The sequence below is a fragment of the Choloepus didactylus genome, chromosome 2 (genome assembly GCF_015220235.1).
Source record: "Choloepus didactylus isolate mChoDid1 chromosome 2, mChoDid1.pri, whole genome shotgun sequence".
Taxonomy (NCBI): domain Eukaryota; kingdom Metazoa; phylum Chordata; class Mammalia; order Pilosa; family Megalonychidae; genus Choloepus; species Choloepus didactylus.
Window position 1 is genome coordinate 116,250,537 of NC_051308.1, and position 20,377 is coordinate 116,270,913.

The following is a 20,377-nucleotide window of genomic DNA, read 5'->3' on the forward strand; positions in this document are numbered from 1 at the left end:
GAGATTTAGAAAATTGTAAGATTTTCTTTTCTTTTTTAATTAGCATTGTTTTTTACATTCAGCTGTGTAATTCATTTAAAATTTACTAGGGTACCGCGCTGTGACGTAAGGTTATAATCAAAACAGATTTCCTATTTAGATTATTTAAACATATTGTTCCAATAAAATTTACTGCATAATTTCTCTTTTCCTTATTGATTTGTACTTCCTCTAACATACAGTTAATTACTAGTCTTTCTCTAGGCTATAAATTCTGTTTCAATGAGCCATTTCTACATCATGCTATATGCTCTTCAAATTGTTTCTTATCCTCCCTCAAGACAATATTTCAAAAATTTTCTTAGCTAAATTCTCACTTGTTTATTTTTTCCAGAGTAAATTTAGAGTAATATTAAGCTCCCAAAGAAGGGAGACTGGGCACCCTTAATTTGAATTACATTAGTCTAACATATTATCCTGGAGAACCTATTATCTTTATATTAATTTTGTGAATTATTATTATTTATTACAGTGAAGCAGTAATAGTTATGAATTTAAATTAATGTCCCCAGAAACAATTTTATGCATAATGGTCCCATATATTACTTAAGGCTATTCTTAGATATTTCATATATTTTACTGCTAACATGACTTACCATTCCTCGTACTGCTAACTTCCCTGAGTAAAACCGATACAGAAATTTGTTGGTGGTAAGTTTTCTTGGTGTTTGTTTTTCTGGAGCCATCTTTATTTACTTATCTGGTTTAAAAGGAGTTTTGCTTTCTATGGAAATCTACATGGACAGTTATTAATGCTATAAACTATTTTTCATAACTGTTTCCTGGCTTCCACTGTTGCCATTGAGGAATCAATTATTTTGTCAGTCTAACTATAGCCCTTGTGTATGTATTAGGTCTTTTGCTTTGGCTGCTTTTAAAATCTTTTTGTTTTGCAATTTCACTACAATAATTATGTATGCGTTTCTCTTCTATTCTGCTCAGGTAAGTTGAGCTTTCTGTATATGTATATCCATATTTTTCATCACTTTTAGAGAATTCTCAGCCATTATCTCGTCAAAAGTTACCTATTTAGCCTCCATTCTCTCTGCAGCTCCAATTTATAACTAGTCCTCTCATTTTCCCACCTCCTTATCTCTCTTGCTGCATTCAGAATCATTTTTTAGATTATTCTCTTTGATCTTTCTAAAACTTCCTTTTGTTCCTTTTCAAATATCAAATATTTGATATTTTCTGATTCATTGTTTGTTATTCCTTTTAATCTTTCTTTAACATGAGAGACATAGTTGTTTTATATATTGTTTGATAATTCCAATAACTGAAGTTTATTGTAAATGGGGATGGGGATCTAAATTTGCTAATCCTCCCTTATGGTCATTAGTTTCTAAATGTGCTTGGTGATCCTTGATTGTGAGCATATTTTTGTTTGATCTTAATCTGTGGGAATCCTGATTGCCGAAAAAGAAAATACATTCCTTGAGAGAAAATCTATACCAGAAACCATAGGAAACTAACTCAGGACCACTTTAAACCCTCTCCAGAGTCCCAGGCTAACTGCCCAGATCACATGGTACAAATGATATGCACAATTTGCTTAATGTAGGGCTTCTTCAGGGAAGAGATTAACTTATTTATCGTTATTTCTTCAATGCCTATAAGGTGTTCAATAAATAGTAGTCGAATGAGTGACAATTGGATTCTGTCACTTTCTAACTAAACTATTCACTATGACGTCTCAGTAGCTAGTTGCCAAAGTCCTCAAGTAAAATATGCTGGAAAAATAGCAAGTTACCGCTTTTCTCTGTGAAACAATAAAAGCTTTCCATTTTTAAGTTTAGGCTATTCTATCATATGACTTTTAAAATACTGAGGAAAAGATCTCTTTGGCTTGGTCCATACACTTTTACAGCAGCTTCTCTTTTGTTTACTATCAGTTACTTGAATTCCCTATCCATGCGGACAAAACTTACAGGAAACAAAGTCATCAGAATACCGTGGGAAAAAAAAGGTGACAGATGGCAGCAACCAATAACAACCCAATGATGAAAATGCAGCCTCAGGTGACTTCACTAGGACAATCATACTGCTTTGGTTTGGATATTCACAACCCCTGAACTCTCTACCTACTAACTTGGATTTGTATAACCCATTATTATTATTTCTTATAAAGGCATTCTGAGGCATTCACAGCAAATTATGAAAAACTTCACTTGGTATTTTGGTGAAACTTGTGACTTTTAAGAATTCAGAAGTGAATTACTTGGCTTAGTAGAAACCTAAGAAAATGAACAAAGAAGAATAGGGTATATAGTAAAAATAGCATTAGATGAGGAACCTAGATGTTTCAGTCTTGGCTTTAGTATAAAGTCTTTCGGTAAAATGATTTTTACTAGATAACTTCAGTCTGTTCTAAAATTCTTTGATTTGAGCTATAATTCGCTTTTTTTTATATATATAAGAGGAGCTCTCAAACTCCTAAAATTCAACCATGTCTTGTATTTGGGAACTCTCGTAAAATAAAACAAAACTGAAACAAAATCCGGAACAGCAGTTTTACTTACATTATTATCCTAGCCCTCTATTTTAGCCTTTACTGATCACTATTCTCAATTTCTACAGAATATACAATTATCACCACACACAACATAAAACACTTTGTCAAAAAATGTTTTATTCTGTTTGATGTCATTTCTAATATGTTCTCTTCTCATCACAATTAGGACTTCTATGAGGTGAGAACCATGTCATATGCCTTTGCTGTATTTCCCAGAGTGCCAGGTACTCAATAAATATTACATGTTGTCTGATTAAAAGTTACAAAAAATTGGCTGACCTTGCAGAACCACTACAGTGTTCAATAGATGCTTCCTTTGCTAATCCTCCCCTCCCTCCCACCAACACATTAGCAAATTATTTCAAAGCACAAAACTGATGAATGGTACAAGAGAAGGTGCTCTAGCATCATGGTTAAAATAAAACAACTAAACAGCAAATCTGGTGCTTCATTTCCATTTAATACCTTAATTCTGGATGTTGTCAGAATAATGTACTGCATTTTTCAGGTTCCTAGTAAATATTTGCTAAATGACTGAATGGAAGACTAAACTATGGGTCAACTCAAAAGGGAGGCCCTAACTCTTTAATCAATAGACCTTGAGCTCAGAAATAGTAGATGGGGACAGAGTTTATCTCACTTTATTGATACTATCTGTCCTAGTTTGTGTGTATTATATCCCCCAAAACGCCATGTTCTTTAATACAATATTGTAGGGATAGATATATTAGTGTTGATTAAGTTGGAATCTTTGGATAGGTTGTTTCCATGGAATGTAACCCACCCAACCATGGGTAATGCCTTTGATTAGATTATTTCCATGGAGGTGTGGCCCCACCCATTCAGGGAGGGTCTGAGGCCCTATAAAAGCTCACAAACAGAGAACCTAAGATGGCGGCTAGGTGAGACGGCAAAATAAAAAACTGTCGTGAAAAACACTAGATAAAAACCAGAAAGTGACCCAGAACATCAGTTCCACAGTAGCACCAGCCAGACAAGGTCTGCTAAATCTACAGGGACCGTGCACTTAGTGAAATCAGGAGTCTGCATTCTGAAACAAGTGAGTGAGTCGGCTGAAAGTCCCTCGGCCACGCTGTGGTGTGGGGAAACAGTGGGTTGGCGTTTGGAGATGGACTAGTTCTTTAAAAAAAAAAAAAAAGAAAAGCCCGAGAGCAGCTGCAGATCCGACCAGGAGAGCCCCGCAGTGAAGCACAGCAGGAGCAGGCTGGGCTAACACCTTGGTGTCTGGCATGGAGGATACCCCTTCCCACACCCACTGCTGACTGTCTCAGGCCCAGGGGAGCAAACGGGAGCCAAAGGGAGAAAGGACTACATGACTTGCAGCCATCTCCCTGGCCAGCGGGGAATGCTCCTGCCTGGGAGCATGATCTTTACCCTTCTCTTCCCCTTCTGGGACACCAATGATTCTTAAATTTGGACGTTTTATTTTATCTATCATATCCCTGAGATCCATTTTGATTTTTTCGATTTTTTCCCCCAATCTTTCTTTTGTTCTTTCATTTTCTGTTCTGTGGTCCTCGAGGAGGCTGAGTTGTTGTTCAACTTCCTTTAATCTTGTATTATGAATATCCAGTCTTTTTAATTTGGCCTACAGTTTCTTTAATTTCCGTAAGACCTTCTATTTTTTTATTTACTCTTGCAAATGGTTAAAATAAAACAACTAAACAGCAAATCTTGTGCTTCATTCAGGGGGAATATCTTTCCATTTAATACCTTAATTCTGTGCCGGAAAAGCCCAGTGTGACGGGGAGTCTTTCCCGCAGCACCGTGCACATGCCACAGTGTCAGCCATGGACAGTGGCCTTTAATACACCCATGGCTGATTATCCCAGAGCTGGGAGGGTGGTGCTGTGCGGAAAGGGGGACGTTAACGCGTCCCATTCAACCATCTTTGAAGCAGGCTGGAAACGCCCCTGTATGGCCCGGCATCCCAGGGCTTCCCTGGAGGCCGGCGCACACTTGTGACATGGTGCAGCCCTTCCTCAGCAGAGGTCCTGGATGAGCACAGCAGGGAAGGGGGAACCACTCAGAAATCCCAAGGAACTTACACCAATACCAAGGACTTGTGGGTCAGCGGCAGAGAACAGCCTTAAATCTCCGGGAACACCTGGGAGGTTTGATCATTAAAGCTGCCCTTCCTCCCTAACCGCTCAGACACACGCCCCTCATTCAGGGCAGACAGCACCAACAACACACCCAAATTAAGTGCACCAATTGGACCCCACAAGAGTCAGATCCCCACACACCACAAAGACAAAGTTGGGGAGAACTGACTTGAGGGGAATAAGTGACTCACAGACGCCATCTGCTGGTTAGACAGAGAAAGTGTACACCACCAAGCTGCAGTTCTGACATATTAGAGATAAGTAAAGCAAATGCCAAGAGGCCAAAAACAACAGAAAATCTTAAAGCATATGATAAAACCAGACGATATGGAGAACCCAAACCCAAACACCCAAATCAAAAGATCAGAAGACACACAGTACTTGGCGCAATTAATCAAAGAACTACAGACAGGCAACGAGAGCATGGCACAGGATATAAAGGACATGAAGAAGAGTATGGCACAGGATATAAAAGACATAAAAAAGACCCCAGAAGAGCATAAAGAAGAAATTGCAAGAGTAAATAAAAAAATAGAAGGTCTTATGGAAATTAAAGAAACTGTAGGCCAAATTAAAAAGACTCTGGATACTCATAATACAAGATTAGAGGAAGTTGAACAACAACTCAGCCTCCTCGACGACCACAGAACAGAAAATGAAAGAACAAAAGAAAGATTGGGGGAAAAAATCGAAAAAATCAAAATGGATCTCAGGGATATGATAGATAAAATAAAACGTCCAAATTTAAGAATCATTGGTGTCCCAGAAGGGGAAGAGAAGGGTAAAGGTCTAAAAAGAGTATTCAAAGAAATTGTTGGGGAAAACCTCCCAAACCTTCTACACAATATAAATACACAAAGCATACATGCCCAGTGAACTCCAAATAGAATAAATCCAAATAAACCCACTCCGAGACATATTCTGATCAGACTGTCAAATACTGAACAGAAGGAGCAAGTTCTGAAAGCAGCCAGAGAAAAGCAATTCACCACATACAAGGAAACAACATAAGACTAAGTAGTGACTACTCAGCGGCCACCATGGAGGTGAGAAGGCAGTAGCATGACATATTTAAAATTCTGAGAGAGTAAAATTTCCAACCAAGAATACTTTATCCAGCAAAACTCTCCTTCAAATTTGAGGGAGAACTTAAATTTTTCACAGACAAACAAATGCTGAGAGATTTTGCTAATAAAAGACCCGCCCTACTTCAGATACTAAAGGGAACCCTATCAACAAAGAAACAAAGAAAGGAGAGAGAAAAATATAGAAAATTTTAACAGACATATATAGAATATTACATCCCAGGTCACCACGACACACATTCTTCTCTAGTGACCACGGATCTTTCTCCAGAATGGACCGTATGCTGGGGCATAAAAACAAGCCTCAATAAATTAAAAAAAAAAAAAAAAAAAAAAAAAATTTGTTCAAAGCCCATTCTCTGACCACAATGGAATACAAATAGAAGTCAATAACCATCAGAGACGGAGAATTCACAAACACCTGGAGGATAAAAATGAGGGGGAGAAAAAACATTCCCAGATAATCAAAAGCTGAGGGACTTCATCACCAGTAATCAGTCCTATTAGAAATGCTAAAGGGAGCTGAGCAGGCTGAAAGGAAGGGACACTAAACAATTGACTGAAACCACATGAAGAAATAAATATTTCCAGTAAAGATCACATGGTAAATATAAATACCAATACTACTGTATTTTTGATTTATAACTCCACTATTTACTTCCTATAGGATCTAAAATACATAAACTGTAAAGATAAACAAGTGGTTTTGGACTCAATGTAAAATATGTAATTTTTGACAAGAACTACATAAAGGTGAGGGAATGATGGAGTATAGGAACATAGTTTATGTGTCATATTGAAGTTAAGTTGGTATCAAAGAAAAACAAGATTGTTATAGATTTAAGAGGTTAAATTTAAGCCCCACGATAAATACAAAGAAAGTATCAGAGAATATGACCATAGAGATGAAAAGTAGAGTAGGGATTCCAAGAAGTGGGGTAAAGGGCAATGGGGAGTTAAGAAATGAGAGTAGGGTTTGTTTGGGGTGAAGGGAAACTTCTAGAAATGGATGGTGGGAAGGTGATAGCATTGCAACATTCTAAATGTGATTAATCCCACTAATGGAATGCTAGGAAGGGGGTGGAATGGGAAGATTTAGGTTATATATATGTTTCCACAATTGAAAAAAAAAAAAAGTCTAAATAGATGATATTTAAATGCCAAGGATGATCCTGGATGGGTTCTGAGGATGGAGGAGAGGAGGGTCAAAGGGACACAGATGGGACACACACACACAAAAAAGGAAATATAGAATGTAAGCTTTGTATTAATGTTGAATTTCTTGAACTTCTTAGCTGTGCTTAATGAGATTACATAAAAGAATGTTCTTGTCCATGGGAAAGGTATATGTGAATTATATTGTTTGTTCAAAGACATGTGCAGCTTCCTCTCATATGTTCAGAGGACAGAGCAATAGATGATGGATGATAGATAGGGAGGGAGGGACGGAGGGAAAGAAAGAAATGGTGGTATGACAGGATGTTAAAGGTGGTGGATCGGGGTATCGGGGTATGATGGAGTTCTATGTATGGGGTTTGTACTGTTTTTGCAACTGTTCCTGTAAGATTGAATTTATTTCAAAATAAAATTTATTAAAAAAAAAAAAAAAAAAAAAAGCTCAAAAACAGAAGGACCTCAGAGCAGCTGCAGCTTGGAGAGACATTTCAGGGAATGCCATTTTGAAATGCAACCTAGGAGCAAGCAGACGCCAGCCACATGCCTTCCCAGCTAACAGAGGTTTTCCAGACACCATCTTCGGTGAAGGTACCCTACTGTTGATGCCTTTGTTTGGACATCTGCATGGCCATAAGACTGTAATTTTGTAACAAAATAAAACCTCTTTATAAAAGCCAATCCATTTCTGGTATTTTGCATAATGGCAGCATTAGCAAACCGGAACACTATTCCTGAAACAATACCCATTTATACAACTTATCTTTGTCTGTTACAAATATGTTCTCTAGTGTGTCACTTTTCTTTAATTTTATGATGTCTTCTGCAATGCAGAAGTTTAGTTTTGATACAAATTCAAAATTAAAAAAAAATATTGTGTTCTAGAGGCTTTTTATCCCCGGTAGTCACAAAAATGAAAATGTTAGAGGAAAATATGAATATCTTTATGACTACTTCATATTTTCCCCTAACATTTTCAAGTTTTGTTTTATGCACCAAGGTCTTTAGTTCATTTAGAACATATTTTTGCATATGGAGTAGGCAGATTTCTGATTTTATTTTTTTCACATGGAAAGTCTATGTCCCATAGTCATTTATTGATGAGTTCATCTTTCTCCTATGAATTTGTATGCAACTTCTACCATTAACCAAGTTCTCATATATGTATGGATTCAGTTCTGAGCTCTCTGTTTTATTCCTGTAATTTATTTTTCAATCCTTGCACCAATAACATATTCTTTTAATTACTTTTTATAGTCAAATAATAAGTCGTGATATTTCATAGGTTAAGTCCTACCTGCTCTTTTTCTCAGCTATCTTGGCTACTCTTACACATTGACTCTTCTAAATGAATTTCAGAATCGTGCTAACAGTTCTTCAAAATGTCTTATTGGGATTTTGACTAGAGTATACTGTATTTACATATAATATTTTATGTCTTTCTGAAAGAATTGATAATTTTTTTCCATAAAGGTCTCTCACAGTTTTACACACTTTTATTCTAGGTACCTAATTAGTTTCCTAGGCTGCTGAAAGCAGATACTGGAAAATTGGTTGGCTTAAAAAACAGGAATTTATTAGCTTACAGTTTGAGTCTGAGAAAATGTCCAAATCAAGACCTCATCAAGGTAATGCTTTCTTCCCAAAGACCAGCTGTAACCCCTGGTTCCTCTGCCACATGGTAAGGCACATGGTGGCGTTTGCTAGTTTCTCCCTTCTCTTCCAGGTTTTGCTGTTTTCAGCTTCTTGCTTCTGTGGCTTTCTCACTCTTTGGGTATTCATTCCATTTATAAAGGACTCTTGCAATAGGATTAAGTCCCATTCTGAGTGAGATGAGTCACACCTTAATTGAAGTAGCCTCATCAAAAGATCCTACTTAATGGGTTTACACTCATAGGAATGGATTAGATTTAAGAACGTTTTTCTAGGGTACATACAGCTTCAAGTCACCACTATATATTTACAGCTTTTGTTGTTACTATAAATAATATTTTTCTATTTTATTTTTCAATTGGTAATTTCTGCTGGATTGAAATCCAGCAGTCTTGCTAGGTCGTTTTTAGTCTGTAAATTCTCTTGGATTTCCTATGTAGATCATCACAATGCATCCACTGACATATTATTGCCAAATTATTGCATTGATTACATTTTTATAGTTCAACAACTAAAAAACAGAATTTACAAATGAAATATAAATAAAATCAATACCATTCATATTAACATTAATTTAACATAATGTTTTGTTGAAACCACTTGCAAACTGCAATGTGAACATGACACTGAATGCATACATTGTTTTTAATTCAGCAAGCATATAATTCAATTCTTTCACCACTTTTCTCTATTTGAACTAATACAAAAGGTTTTTTCATAATGTGTAGTGAAATCATTAGTGCTTCAATTAAGGCAAACAATTATTTATGTACGAAACTCATCTTCAATCTTTTCTCATTAGCCACTGATAATTATCTTGTGCCAAAATGCAATCATAAATATGTCAGACACTGAAAATGAGTCATGGAACTGTTATAAGCTGATCATACTGATGATACTGAATAAGCTTACAATTATTTTTCATTATAAAATGAAAAATTTTAAACTTCTCACATTCTTAGATCCTTTAAACTACACCCATGGATCCTCCTAGGACTACCTAGGCCTGTACTTAAGAAACACTAGTTTACAGCACTCCACAGTATTTCCAGCTATCATCTATATTACAAACATTTACTAATCATCTATCAAGCCAGGCATTCTGCTAAAAACAGAAGCTCAAAATCTGGGGGATATGAGGTGGTGACAAAAAAACATCTGGACCAATTACAACGTAGTGTGTTAAGTACCAAGATGGAGGAACAGAAAAGGTATAATGGTAGCAAAGAGGAAGAATTTTTTTAATCCCGACTGGGAAGTGGAAGTCAGGGAGAATTTCTTGAGGAATCCAAATCTTTATAAGGAAGATGGAAGGATGGAGTGAGCAGAACCTTAAGGAACTTTTTCTACCGTTTAGTTTTTTTATTCTACGCTTTATTATACAATTTATTCTTTTAGGCCACTAATTCAAATTTCAAAAGGAATCAACTTCTTCAACTCACATACTTAATATTGTATTTGAAAATCATGTTTAGTCCAAATAAAGTCTTTTTTGTGTTCTATTTTAATCTATTTAAGTGCTGACTTTTGGAAAATGTGAAATATATGACAGAAAAGCTCCATAAAACAAACATATGTATATATGATTATTTAACAAATAATTATAAAACAAAAACCTAGATCAAGAAATATAACATTGCTAGCTTTCCAGAAGATTTCAGTGGGCATGTTCAAGATCACATTCTCTTTCATCCATCTGAGATGGTGAACTACGGGGGAATAATTTCCTTACAGTTCTTTATAGTTTTAACTCCTAAGTATGTATAAATAAGTTTATTTTTGCCAAATTTGAACTTCATATTAATGGAATCATACCATACATGTATTGTACTTTCAATCAATATCTTGTGAGATTTAGTTATGTTGTATGTAACTGAAATTCATTCATTTTGTTTGCTGTATGGTATTTCATTGTATGAATATGCCACAATTATCCATTTTACTGCAGAAAAACACCTGGGTTGTTTCCAAGTTTTTCTTACTATGAACAATGTTGCTATAAAAATTCTCTTCAATTAATCTTGCTGCACATATGCAAGTTTCTTAGAGGTAGAAGCCAAGGGTGGAATCATTAGATCATAGGATGAATATGACAAACTGTTTTTCAAAAGCGGTTATACCAATTAACCCTCGAACCAACAGTATATGAGAACTCCCAACATGCTAATCCCATATTGCTAATGTTTATGTTGGTGGACTTGAAAGTTTTTTTGCACTATTACTTAGGTATGTATGCCAGTTATTATTTATTGCCTCTCAGCTCCCAACCACCCTTTTTTGCCTCATTTTATAATATTAGAGCCGGACTCTGCTAATGGAGCACTGTGAAAGGCTAGAAGAGGCAATAAGGAATTTTCTTTTGCTGTTCTGTTTTCAAGTGAATCAGCATACAGGAGTTTTGGCATTTCTGCACAGCATAGGCTGCTCCCCAGCCTATTTCTTTGCCACGACAGTTACTGTAGCAATGCACCTCATCAGAGGTCTGAATTTCAGCAAGGAGGGGAAAAGGGCTCCTTATTTGCTTTTCCCTCAGGTCCAGAGGTAAACAGATGTTTTCAGCAGATACTATTCCATCACACCTTAGACTTATCTTTTATTCCTTATAATAGTTACCTTTTACCTAATTGCCAGTTCTTTATATTAAATTTTCCCTGTTTAAATTGCTGATGTATGGTTTCTGTTTCCTGATGGGACCCTGACTTATACAATATGCAGAAGCAGATATGAGAATCTACCTGCTAGATATTATAGAAATTTACAAGAAAACAAAATCACTCCTCATTAAATGCTTAAAATGTTTATTTTTCTTAAATTATTTATACCAACTATTAAGTTTAAGTGATTAATACATATTCATTTTACTTAATTTCTAATATGATAAGTGCCAAGTAAGATCTTTTAATTTTAATGTATCTACCTTTTTAAAAATTAATTTGTCATTCTCTGTAAATTCTAGATATGAACTTTTTCTTGACTACTAGGCAAATTTTGCTCTCACACTGTGGCTTCTTTCTCACTCTTTTCATGGTGTCTTTTGGTAAATGGAAGATCTTCATTTTAATGTAGCTGAATTTATCAATCTCATGAGGTAAGGTCATGAGATATTCTCCTATACAGTCTTCAAAAAGGTGTATAGTTCTTTCACATTTAGTTAATTAACATGAAATTAATTTTTGTATATGGTGTGAATGGGACCTAAATTCATTTTTTTCCTATATAAACAGTCAGTTGTCCCAGCACTACTTATGAAGTAATTCTTTTTCCACTACCTGCACATTGTACATAGATCAAGTATACATATACACACTGGTCAGTTTTAGACTTCTATTATGTTCCACTGGTCTCTGGCTGTCCCTGCTTTATTTGTCAGAGCTCTGTAATAAGGCTTGATATTTGGTAGTGCAAATCATCCTGTGTTGTTATTCTTCTTCAAGAGTTTCTCAGCTTTCTTTTCTTTTTGGGGGGAGTAGGGTTGGAGCATAGATAGCTCTCTGTACTTCCATATAAAATTCAGAATTGTTTGTAAATTAAAAAACAAAACAAAACAATTATTGAGATCTTAATTAAGAGATTGTGCACATCTTCTGTCAAGATTTATTTCTAGGTATTTCATTGGGGGAGGAGTATAAAGGATGAAAATTTTTTAATTTCCTTACTTTGTTCCTAGACTATATTTAAGATAATGAACTATATTACAGTGATTTTATTTTTGTTCCCCCTCCCACCAACATGAGCATACTGATTGTTTTCCTGATATCCCTTAGTTCTTTTTCTGTTTTCCTCCATCTCCTTGAGCTTACTGAAGATCATTTATTAAAAGTCTTTGTCCAGTATGTACACAGTCTGGTCCTCTTCATCATAGTCATCTGGATTTTTATCCTCTTCCTTTGGATAGGCCATCATTTCCTGTTTCTTTGTTGCACAATGTACATTTTAATATTTTAAAATGTTAAATACGGGATTTATTCCCTTAGATGTCTGTTTTCGGAGTTTGTAACTTGCTGGTGATAAGATAGATTTTCTTGAGTGTCAGGAACTAACAAAACCAAGCAAATCAAAGCAAAACACCTTCAGCATCTTTTCAAATTGGCTTTGCGTTGGCCAATGCTGTTAGAGTTCAGCCCTCCTTATCAGGAAGGTCAGAAGCACAAGATGAATGCAAATTGCAGAATCCTCCCAATCTTTTTTGTGCCCTTGTCTTCTCCTGTCCTTGTGCTTGCTAGTGACCTTAGGAATTTCCCTCTTTATAGGAGTTTGAACACCCCCTCTACTCCCCAGAAAATAGATCTCCTGTTCCTGGGTCTTCCACTGCAGGACTTAAAGCAGGTAAGTCTTTGTCCCAGGCTGTTTACCTCAATTGTTTCTTACACTGCTTTTGTTGTTTCAAGCTGCTTTTGCCTAGAGGGGGCATGTGAAAGAGGAATTTCCCAAAAGAGTCATTCCCAGCTGGAAGAAGGCCAGAGATCCATAAAAGGAGCAAGGGCTGGCACCAATTGCCATGGGGAAGGGATAAGGAAGGGACCAAGAAGGGCACCAGGAATTTCTTCCACAGCTCCCCAAAACTGCACTTCCTTGTCTTGGCCCCTGCCTTGCCAATGTAGCCCTTTAACTGTTCTCCATAGTTCTGAGGAAGGGTACTATCTTTAAATCTCCTTGGCCATTTATGCCTGGGGCAGGGTAGAACAATAGCCGCCCTTAGAGCCCTGAGGCACTGGAGATATGGAGCTTATTCAAAAGCAGTGATCAGGGACTGGTGCATAAATGCACACACAAACACCCTATCCTGGGGAGATGGATTTTTATGCTGTTTTCGGATGCCAGAAAGTTATGCCAGGGGTCAGACCCCAATGCTGCATGCCACAAGAGTGGGGGGTGAACACCAGTAACTACTGACTGAGTCCAACAACCTTGTTAAACTCTATTAATGGCAATAACTGTAGATTCTTTTGGATTTTCCACATATATGATCATATCATCTGCAACTGATAATTTTTTTTCCTTTTCAATTCTTTTCATTTATATCTTTTGCTTCTTTTTCTTGTCTTACTTCTCTGGCTAGGAACTCCGGTACAAAGATGAAGAGAAATGCTGATACTGGGCATCATCTTTTGCTTTGTTCCTTTTGCGTAGTATGTTTGCAGTAGGATTTTATTTTTGGAAGATTCTCTTTACTACACTGAAGCTATTCCTTTTTATTCTAATTTGTTTAATAATGAAAGGATTTTTCACTTAACTTTTCTTTATCTTTTAAGATCATCACATGATTTTTCTCTTTTAATTTCTAAGTTTGGTGAATTACAACATTCATTTATTTTCCAACATTAAATCATGCTTCCATTACTGGGATAAATCCCATGTTGTTATGAAGCATTATCCTCTTCATGTGCCACTAGATGCAGTTTTTTGCATCTAAGTTCATGAATAAGATCAGCCTATAATTTTTCTTTTTCATATTTTCCTAGTCAGATTTTGGTGATAAGGTTATGCTTGTCTCATTAAAATGAGTTAAGAAGCATTCCCTCTTTTTCTTTTCTCCAGAACAGTTTGTATGTTAGGATTTATTTCTTCCTTCAATAATTAGTAGACTTTAGGTGAAGAGTCTAGGTCAGAAATGTTCTCATAGGAAGATTTTTGACTCCTGAGTGAATTTCTCCAATGGTTATAGGATTATAAGGGCCTCAATTTTTTCTTTAAGCCACTTTGGTTAGTTGCCTTTTTTAAACCATTTTGCCTAAAATTTCAAATTTACTGGCATAAAGTTAGTCATATTATCCTCTTCTTATGGTCTGCAACATCTGTCAAAATGTCCACCTTTTACATTCCTTATGTAGTTTATTTATGCCTTCTCTTTTTTCTTAATCAACCTCACCACAAGTTTGTCAATTTTATTACTTTGTCAAGAATCAATGTTTCTTTTGTTGAACCTTCTACCATGTTCGTTTTAATTAAAGTTTCTGCTCTTATTTTATTATAGTCTTCCTTCCTCACTTTATTTCATTCTTATTTTTCAAACTTCTTGAGATGGCTTAGTTTATCATTTTTGGAGCATTTTTATATTCCTGATATTTTTATAAGTGCTTTACATATATTAGCTCAGTTAATCTGCATATCATCCATAAGAGACAGGTTGTACTACTATTCTCATTTTACAGATGAGAAAACTGAAGCACAGGAAGTTTAACTAGTCTAACAAGTGGTAGATCCAGGATTTGAGCCCAGGAAAACTGATACCAACGCTTGCATTATCAAACTCTACGCTATGAAGCTTCTCAAGAAAGAAGGGGTACTAAAGGAAGAAAAACCCAAGAGTACTTACATTAAGATATATAGTATGAGTGTTTGACTAGAGCAATGAGCCATTACTGGGATACAGGAGAGCTGGTGGCAAGGATAGCAAAAAAGATGGTGCTTCAAATCCATGGGGATTTAAGTGCCTTCCTAAGGAGCTTGGATATGATACTGCAGGTAAAAAGAAGTCAATGAAGGTTACTGAATGACATGATTTCATTGCTTCTGACTTTTTAAAAAATGTTCAATTTCCTATCTTAAAGAAGTTTTATATCACTCATTTTTAGTCAATATCCGCATCTGTAAAATGTGGCTAATAATCTTTGCCCCTAACTATATCACATGGTTGGTTTGAGAATGAAAGAAGATAATGAAGATGGAAAGCAATTTGTTAAATTAAAAAGCAATATAAAAATATAAATGATCACAGTAGTGATGTGGTAACATTAATTTGTTAATAATAATAATAGGAGTAATCACTATCATCCTAGCAGCAGCTAACATTTATTAAGCGGTTGCTATATGCCAGTCACTGTAATAAGTGCACATGTGCACTCTCTTTCTCTCTCTCTCTCAATTATATGTATAATTTGCTCTTTAGTTCCCACATTCTATGGGTTAGGTATTATATTATTAGCCCCATTATATACAGGAAGAAAACTGAGGCTAATTCAATTTGCCTTGTTACACAATTAGGAAGTGGAACAGCCAGGAAAATCTGAGTCCTAGTCCCAGCTCTTTTACTAAATTGTCGTTTTACTTTGGGCAATTTTTTTAACTGCTCTGGGTTTCAGTGTTCTCATTTTGTAAACAGAAATAATAAAAATCCAATCTGCTTAGCTGCAAAGCTGGTTAATGTTCTAAATAATATTTGTATGGAGATTTTCAATTTATAATGTATTTTCACATGTATTTCAGAATTGGAGTTTTATGAGGATATAAAGTGTATTATTTTTTAGATAGTCTGAGCTGAGTATCATCATATAAGATTGAAGTAGTAATGCCCAGAAAGTATTTTAAGAAATGTTCAAAAACACAGAAATAGGGATACAGCAGTTATTATTAAATCCATGAGTAGATAAATCTGAGAGAATATGAAGAAAGAAAAAAGGGGGTCTGACAGTTTAGTCAGAAAGTGAGAGAAGAGCTGCCGAAATCCAAACTCCCAAATGGTTTCAAGGCTTCAATAACCAATGATCAACCCTGAGGTTATCAGAAACCCTCTTATGGTGGGTTTATTTCAGAGCACCAAGCTCATTTCCCTAAAATCGGTCAAGACATCTTTTCCCAATAAAAGTCATCTAAATAATTCTCTCTGCATCCTCAGAGCAAAAATTAAAACATATTAAACTCTAATGATAACAGCCAGCATAAATTCACTTTTCAGTTCAACTGAAGATGAGAATTTACGAGCAAAAATGACTCTCTTTTTATGAAAGCCTGGGGAAGCATAGGCCTTGGGAAAATTCCACACACTTCAAAGATACACCTACTGTCAGAATACAAGCAAACCTACATTTCTTATAGAGACTCTTCTTCAATCTACATATATGTACAACTTACTGAATTCATTGCCAGAGGCAGAGGAGTCTATAGTTTTCCAAGTGAAAAATCAACTCAAAGATTCAGAAAGATTCTTTCCCTGTGCTACAAACTGAGGTTTCAACTATTTCGTTCTTGTAACGATGTACTCATTCAGATGAATTGGTATTTTTTGTTCCTTAGCTGGTATCTACAGGACACAAATGGCAAATACATAATATCAACTAGTTTACCTTCCCTCTCACATACATATTTTCATTATATTACAAAATTTCCAGTTTCCTAGCCTATGGAATTTCAAACCAGTGAAGAATATTAACTGAAATTCAATAAAAGGAACTGTAATAACTGGAAATTTATTTGGCAAAGAAGTTTCCCAATTTAGCTGAAGGCCTCAGTTTCCCTCTTCTGTCATCTCTCACTTGATCATTGTTCGGGCAATACTTTCCTTACTGTTCTTTTAAAAAATTACCTTATCCTTATTCTTTCACATGAATTTTTACATCTGCCTATCAAGTTCTAAGAAAAATCCAATTGAGATTCTGACTTGGATTATAATGAATTTACATATTACATTGAAGAAGATCCTATTTTTAACAATACTGAATATTTCCCTTCAAAATGGTACATATTTTCATGATCCAGGTTTCCTTGAATATCCTTTAGTAAAGTTTTAAAATGTTCTTTATGAAAGCTATACATATTTATTACATTTATTCTTGGGTGGGGGTTCTTTTATTTGAGGAATGACTTACTTTTTGTTGCAAAATAGATCTTTTTCTCTAATTACATTTCTAAATTGGCTACTGCTAGCATATATAGGAAAACTACTGCTTTTGTAGGTTCATCCTGAATCTACCTGTTTAACCAAACTCTTATTGGTTGAATTTCTTGAGTTTTCCATGTAGGCCAGGGGTTGGCAGATTACAGACCTTGTGCCAAATCTGGCCTGCTGATTGTTTTTGTAAACAAGGTTATATTAGGAAACAGCCACACTCATTTATTTATTTTTCTTTGGCTGCTTTTTTATTAGAATGGCAGAGTTGAAAAGCTGCAATATAGACCGTACGGTCCCCAAAGCCTAAAATATTTACTATCTGGCCCTTTACAGAGAGAAGTTGATTACCCCGATGTAAGAAATCATATTATTTGCAAATAACAATTCTATCTCTTTTCTAAAATGTATTCCTTCTATCTGTCTATCTATCTATCATAAATGAATGGGACCTCCAGCATAATGATAAATAATAATGATGACACAAGTCAATCTTGTCTTATTTCTGCCTTTAATTGGAATGCTTTTTTTTTTCACACCAAGTATGATGTTTAATATTGGTTTCTGAAGATATCTGTCATCGAGTTAAGAAAATCTTCAAAGCTTAAAATTTTAATTTAAGGGACTATACTTTATTCTGTCCTTCCTATTTTTTTTCTTTGAAATAGTGATAATAATTGTTTTAAAAAATACCTTTAAATATCTTAAAAAATACCTTTACATGGTAAAATAAAAATTTGACAACCTTTTATTGATCCCCAAAATTAAAAAAAAAAAAAAACAAAGAAAGAAAAAGTTTTACTAAGGCATGAAACTCAAAAGTCTGGGAAATAATAGGCTAAGTTTTAAAGAGATTGTAGTGGTATTTATAGCAGAAACTTTTGAGATCATCCAGTGTACTGATTTTCTCACTCAAAATTACACTGGGTTTATATATGTAGAGAAGTAGTATAGATAAATGGTTAAGTGACAAAAACATGGGCTTTGGAGTCCAGACAGTCTTGGGTGGGAATTCTGGCTATCCCCCAGGTAGCTGTGAGAGTTCAGGCAAGTTACTTAACCTCTCTAAGTCACAGTTTCCTTCTCAAAATGAAGGTAATAATAATACCCCTTTATAAAGTTGTTCATAGGATTAAATGACCCAAAGCACATAAAGTGATTTGTACAATAGCTGGCCAATTAGAAGTGTTCAATAGATGACAGCTGGTATTACTGTTACTATTTTATGTACTACTGTTGTGTATCTTTATTACTTAGTGCATTCAAGTAGTACCATTCAAGTAGTATCATATTTTACTCTTTTGGGATACCAAAGTTAACATTTCATGTTAACAATCCAAAGGAAGATGCAAGGATCATTCAGTTCTGACCGGTTTGATAATAACAAATGGGTCAATGCTAATAAATAGCATATAATTTGAGAAAATATTTAGGTATTTTAATTGTTCAAAGTATTTTCTCATTCTTATCAGTATTTTGCTGTTCCATTGTTTTAGAGAATATAAGAATGTTCTTATGAACACCTGTTGTGATAATATGTGAATGCTGTTTTGATAATATGTGAATGACTTCCAGGAAAAGAATTTTTGAAGGGGGAGGAATTTTTTCAACACCCTTAGATTTTAAAGTTCAATAGCTGTCAGAATATAGGAAGTCAACAAATTGATTTAGGAACATCAAACACAGCAGTATTTGCTCATATTTACCTTCTAACTTCTGCCTTAAAATAAGTTTTCAAATTAACAAGCAAACGTTTTTGGATACCAATTATTTTGTTTTTCCTAAAAGAATTAAAAAAAAAAAAAAAAAAAGCCAGGGGTTTATGGTCAAAGTCTGGGAAATGCTGCTTTAAAACTGGTATTGCAAAGCCCCCAAAAGAAACCAGATTACTGATATGTTAATTTGTACTCTGAATTACCATGAGAGGAAATGTAGTATGTGTCACACTCCAAACTTACTTGAGCATAGAACCTGTTCCGGTTTGCTAACACTGCCGTTTTGCAAAACACCAGAAATGGTCTGGCTTTTAGAAAGGGGTTTTATTTGGTTACACAGTTACAGTCTTAAGGCCATAAAGTGTCCAAGGAAACACATCAACAATCGGGTACCTTCACTGGAGGATGGCCAATGGCTTCTGGAAAACCTCTGTTAGCTAGAAAGGCACATAGCTGGCAGCTGCTTCAGAGTTTTGGTTTCAAAATGGCTTTCTCCCAGGACGTTCCTCTCCAGGCTGCAGCTCCTCAAAAATGTCATTCTTAGTTGCTCTTGGAGCATTTGTCCTCTCAGCTTCTCCGGAGCAAAAGTCTGGTTTCAAAGGCCATCTCCAAAGTATCTCTGTAAGCTCCAGCTCTTCTCTCAGCTCCTGCGCATTCTTGGCTGTAGGAAGTTCGCTCCCTCTGTCTGAGCTTATATAGTGCTCCAGTAAACTAATCAAGGCCCATGCTGAATGGGGCAGGGCCATACCTCCATAGAAATCATCCAATCAGAGTTATCACCTACAGTTGGGTGGGTTGCATCTCCATGGAAACACTCAAAGAATTACAACTAATCAACACTAATACGTCTGCCCACACAAGACTGCATCAAAGATAATGGTGTTTTGGGGGACATAATACATTCAAACTGGCACAGGGACCCTGCAAATACATTTTTATTCTCTGCCCAAATTGCTTTCAGATGCACTGGGATTTCACACTAGTTATGCTATTTTTAAGAGGAATTTTGAGAATGTACTTATAATAATAGCTTATTTTATCAGTAAGCTTGCACAAATTTACAGAGGACATACTTAAGCAAAATAAAATTGCATTTATTTGATTCAAAAAGTCATCAGGAATAAGACTAGACTAGATAATAATACTAGATTTTGCCACTGCAATTTCGTAGCTATAGTTGCTTTTTATTCCTTCTATTGGAGGTTAAAAAAAATCTTTTTTTCATAATATCCTAAAATTATGGACAACCTTAAAAGTACACTGATTACCAATTCTGCAAAATATACTACAATTGTTTAATTTGTCCCAAGCCTAAATCCAGGGCGTTTTGTCCTCTCTTAGCTGCAGCTCCTCTTCAAAATGTCACTCTCAGTTGCTTTGAGTTCCCTCTGTTTGTCAGCTTTTTATATGGCTTCAGTGATTTAATTCAGACCCACCATGAATGGGTGGGGAAACACCTCCATGGAAAT

General features: G+C 35.5%; 1 protein-coding gene across 9 annotated transcripts in view; it reads right to left on the reverse strand.

The window, feature by feature from the left end:
- Positions 1-20,377, reverse strand: part of RPRD2 (regulation of nuclear pre-mRNA domain containing 2) — a 148,146-nt gene that overhangs the window by 45,235 nt on the left and 82,534 nt on the right. The window lies entirely within an intron of this gene.